The sequence below is a fragment of the Fragaria vesca genome, linkage group LG1, assembly GCF_000184155.1.
Source record: "Fragaria vesca subsp. vesca linkage group LG1, FraVesHawaii_1.0, whole genome shotgun sequence".
In the NCBI taxonomy this organism is placed as follows: Eukaryota; Viridiplantae; Streptophyta; class Magnoliopsida; order Rosales; family Rosaceae; genus Fragaria; species Fragaria vesca.
Genome location: NC_020491.1, coordinates 11,336,116 through 11,341,643, shown reverse-complemented (window position 1 = coordinate 11,341,643; position 5,528 = coordinate 11,336,116).

Genomic DNA, 5,528 nt, shown 5'->3' with positions numbered 1-5,528 from the left:
AAAAGACTTTTGACTCTGACAAACCCTAAAATGAATATATTGAAAATTAAAATAATATTCACCAAAAAACTCTCTCTAGTTCTAGCTCTCTTTCTCCATCTAAAATATTATCTTTTCCCATCTCAAATCATACCGGCACTGAGAGTCCAGCACCTAGAACTCTATAAGGTAGATCGACGACAGAGAGAATGGAGGACAAATAAGTCTTTTTGCCTCATTTAACAAGTCCGTTGACGGAGATTAACCACAGGTATTACGCAGATACTAAAAATCGAGTTTGGGTACCATTTTGATAACTTTGTAAGTTCGGGTACCATATTGTCAGTCACCCAAGTGTTCAGACACTGTTGGTGTAAAAAACCCCTTCTTGAACTATGAAGAAAACGACTCTTTCATGAGTTCGACTCACAACCTCCCACTTATTAAGAAGATATTATTTTCCTAGATCAAATGGTACTGGGCGAGAAAAGGAAGTTGAATTGGTGAAGAGCATACAATAGTAGTTGCTGATTTTCTGTTTCTAAAAAAGGGGTTTATTAAAATTCCTTATCTCACCAAATTTTTACATATGTTAGTGAGATTCAAACTCATGACCTCAACGAAAAATAGTTGCAGATTTAAGTGGGTATTTGCGCTATTTTCTTTGCTTATGAGCACAAAACTAGTAATTGGTTGATTATCAATTATCTCATCAGAAGCATTCCTGCATTCTCGACTTGCGGCGTCTAGTTGATTTACGTCTCAACATCAAGTTTTCGCTCAGCAAAATTTGCCAAAATTCACCTGTATGGCTTGCTCCACCAATATACATGCCAGTCAGATGTGACCGTTCATATTAAGACTACTACAAGTTATAACGTAATTAGGTTTACATGATTTTTGACACATCATGAACTCTATTTTTCTCTAATCACTGTGTGATTTGGCATATTATGAAGGGAAAAATATGCGATCGGTGCCTCACATTTCATCTATTAGTAACTTTTGTATCATAACTTTTATGAAACTTTTGTGTTACGGCGTTAACAAGATATAAAATGCTGAAGATAGTGTCGTCCTTTACCCATTTATCTCTAACCTTATTCGTTTACCCCAAATTAGATTCACTTTCAACCTCAAATATCACTCAAGTCTCTCACCCTCTATACTTTCTCTATCTCTATTTCACTTAGTAAGAGATTCTCTCCAAATCTCTGATTATTGAAACAACACCTTCAAAGATTTGTTGTCTAATAAAAGATTACATCTAAAAAGAAAATAATATTGAATATCCAGGTTCGATTATATGAGGACGACTTAGAGATATTTTCATGTCAACGGGGAGGTGAGGAATTCTTCCGCACCACGTGGCTGGTGCACCAAGCCACTCACAGACCAACACGGTATTATTTTTCCACGCCAACAAGCTAAGAGAAAGGCTCCGATTTCCCATCTCTCCTATCAATCACACGAGCTCCGAATTCCTATCTCTCAGGTTAATTACACCAGGTCCTCTCTCTCTCTCTGCCCAGCCGCCGATTGGTTTTTGCCTAGAACTCGTCGACCCGGGTTTACCGCAAACTAGAATCGAAATCAGGTCAACTTGACCTTTCTTCGGCATCCGATGCACCGGTTGACCACGCTCCTCATCGACGACTCCTCCAATCTCGTGCTCTCCACCGACGTGGCCGTTTTACGGATGGTTTCGATGGTTGTTGACGTAGAAAGAGTGGACCTGGCGTTGAGGTCAAGGAAGAAAAAATCGATATTTTCGGTGAATTTTTCATCTGAAACTCTCGATATTTCGAGATCTCGCCGAAACTTTCAAATGTCCCCACTTTCCCGCCGAAATTTGACTCCTCCATGTACTTCGACCACGGCCGCCATGTTTGACTCCTCCACGTACTTTGACCACAACCAGACTTTGACCACGCAAAATGTGTTAAATTTTGCTGCCAAGGTGAATCGAACCTTGGATGGGTTGGTGTAAGATTAACACCTTAACCAACCCAACTAACCATCCAATATGTTTACAATAGTATCTTTATAATATATATTTGTTTTTTTTTCGAATATGAAAAGTAAAAAATTATGTAAATATTTAATCCCCAACTAATTTTTTTACCTACAGTCAGCCCCCCTTGACCCATATGGTTGGCATGTAAGTCAATACATGCAAAACTATAAAGGTGAGGTATCATTTAATGATTATTCTTAACAATACACTGAAGATTCTACACAGAGAGACGATAAAGATAGTTTAAATTGTGTACCTCATAGGTCTTCTACGTGGTTTTAAAGTACTCGTGTAATTCTATGTGAAATGTATCATATGTATATAAGGCGTGACGGCCTAGCCTCCCTTTAGGTTTCCAGCCATAAAAAAAAAATGTTTAAAATAAACTTTTAAGAATTATTAACGGTTCAGCACTAACATTCTCGCTTTAACTAACTACAACTCCCTATAGATCGATATTTATTTAAGGTTTTCATTTCAAATATAGTACATAATATAGAAAACAAACATATCTTAAAGTTTGGTTTAAAATTTCATTTTTTTCTTCAAATTTCTGTCAATTTTCTCATTTTTTTATTGCAATCGATATTTCCCTGAAATGTCCGTCGAAATTTCCATATTTTGGAGGGTCCAAATTTCCGTAATCACCGAAATTTTCTTCCTTGGTTGAGGTACTTTGGTTCATCGGAAAGGTTGCAGATCCGATTTCCTTTTTTTTCCTCTTCGAGAGTTGAGTCGGAAAAAGAGTGCAAGGTGTCTGTCTGTGAGTGGCTAGTCGCACCAGCCACGTGTTTAGTTAACCCACACAGAAGAATTTCTAATTTCTCTAGGGAGGCACCTACTTAAATATGCAGTTAAAAACCAACTAAATTGGTTCCCCCCTCTAAAACTTCTCTTCCTGTTGTAGTCTTCTGCACATGAGTGCATTGTCTTCTCACTCTTCTCATATGGGTTTTCTAGAGTTTGGCTATTTAATTTTGGGTTATTTTGTCTCCGTCTGTAATTGTTTATATATGTGTCTGATTAGTGTCGGGATTGAAATGGGTGAGTTGTTAAGGTTTTTGGCCGGATTGGTGAGTTTGTATGCTTAAATGTGGAGGGTTGGGTTGGGCAGTTTGTCGCAAGTGATGAAGGTAACCACTAAATTTACTGTAACAACTAAAAAGTAATGGGTGATGAGATTTAGAGCTGTGGGTTTTCTTTTTCTTTTTTTTCTTTTTTTTTTAGGACAATCAAGGTTTTCTTTCTTCTTTGTTCTTTTTTTTGGGTAAATGATTTTTGGGTAAAGGAGATTGAATATGTGATTCGTTTGTTAGTAATCGGAAGAAGAAAAAAATTGTGATTCGTTTGTTGCTAGTGGAGGTGATTGAGATAAGCTAGAAGTGATTGAGATAAATTCTAGCTAGCTTGGTCAGGACTCATAAGTTTCCCAATAGCTGCATGTATAGGTATATATAGGGATACATATTGTAATAGCCGGAAAATTTGATGAGTTTAAATTGAGATCGTTTCCAGATATACTCATCGACCTTGGTTGTTACAAATGTGTTGAAGGAGATTTTCAGAAATTTTTACTATGTCAGGCTCATGATTTAAGAGTTGGACATGACGAGTTCGTGGGAATTTTTCAGGAAATGTTTCGAAGTCCCGAAATATTTATAAATTTCAGAGTATAAGGTTATTATGGAAATTCATTTTAGATAAAAATAAAATGTTGCGGCGTGATCTAGGACATAAGAATTACTCACCGTTTAATCGAGGTCGTCCAAATTCATTTAAGTAACCGTATAAATTGAGTCTGGATCAGATTGAATTCCATAAGTCAACCCATTTCTCTCTCTTCCTCTCGACTATCCCTGAAACTCAGAGAAGCTAGACATCGACCTTGAACTTCACTAACCATAACACTGTCATCCGACTATTGATCGACGATGCAACAACACCAATTGATTCTTCCTTAAACGGATAAGATCCATGAAAGCCTACATTTTTAATAATCAAGATCTGGTATGAACTGTCTTATTCAGGATCGGATGGGATCGTCTTAAAACCGAACCAAATAAGCAGACTTACTTAGTCTGTTGGAACTCCTAAAATATTTAAAAAGTTAAACACACTCTCCAAAATAGCTAAGGAGCTAAAATGGAGAGTCAGCTAAAAATGCTCTAAGAAGCCAATATATGTTATAAACTAAGAAATGAGAGAGAGAGAGAGAGATAGAACGTGGAAAGAGGAAGAAGTCACGCATTCATTCTCATTAAGCTCTTTTATAAGAGTATGATTTACATCATAAGAACATAACTAATGAGTAATTGTGTGGACAACCACAAATATATAATATTTACAACAATATAGAGTTTGTTAAATATGCTCTAATAGTTTTAATTGAATCTACCTAATAAGCGATGACTCGTGATTAATGACTAAGAAATGTTACAATTATTATGCAAAAAATTAATAAAACGTACATACATTTTTTCTTTATAAAATACATTTTTTCTTTTATCACTAATACTATTGACTTGGATCAAGTCTTTTTTTGGGTAATAAGACATTGTCATCTTAAATAAGACTAACGCTAAGATTCCACCAACTTTTTTTTGGAGTGTCCTGGTATTGCCTCGTTTTGGTATTTTCTTTTGGAATCTTAGAGCATCTCCAACAGCTTCCTCAAAATTTCTTTATAATAAGGAAGCAAAAGTCAAAATCTACCAAAAAAAAAAAAAAAAAATTAACCCTAAAATTTCTCCATATTACTACAATTAAATATTTTACATCATTTTTAATTTTAACAAAAAAGAAATATTCTATATCTTATTATAACAATAAAATATTTAATAATATATTTTATATTGTTTTATTCTCATTGGAGCATGTGAGGAATTTATGATAATGCTAATTTCGTTAATTTGGGGAAGGAAGGTTTTGCTGTAAATTTGGGGAATGAGTGCTCCTCTTTCTTCTCCATCCCCGTTTTGGGGAACGAGGTGTGGAAGCTGTTGGACCTAAAAACAACTCTATATTCCTTAAAATTGAGAAGCTCAAGAAAATGGGGAAGCTGTTAGAGATGCTCTTATGTGTCCCCACAATTATGTACCCTCCTCATCTTTTAATTATTTTCTTTAAGAAAGGACACCAATCTACTAGAACTTGAAAGTAGGAGCACAACATTAACACGATTCGTCTTCACGGGTAAGTAAAAGATTTGCATCCTACGAAACTACCTAGAAAACTTAAGAAACCCTAATAAGTACATCTAAACAATCTTTATGTCATAAACCATAAATGTTTACTTCAAAACTGGACATGTTAGGTACCCTAAACTTATTCTTCTCCTCTTGGAACCTCCCTATGCAGAGGGGGTTTCCCCAGGAGAAGGATCAAAACCTACCAAAGCTTTTTTAGGGCCTATGTCAAATAAAGAAGCTGCAACCCAAGCCCAAGGGCACAATCCCAAACCCCAACACATCAACCAAACACTAACAAATTCGACCCAAGCCTAGGCCCATTCACTAGGGGTGCCCAGAGCACC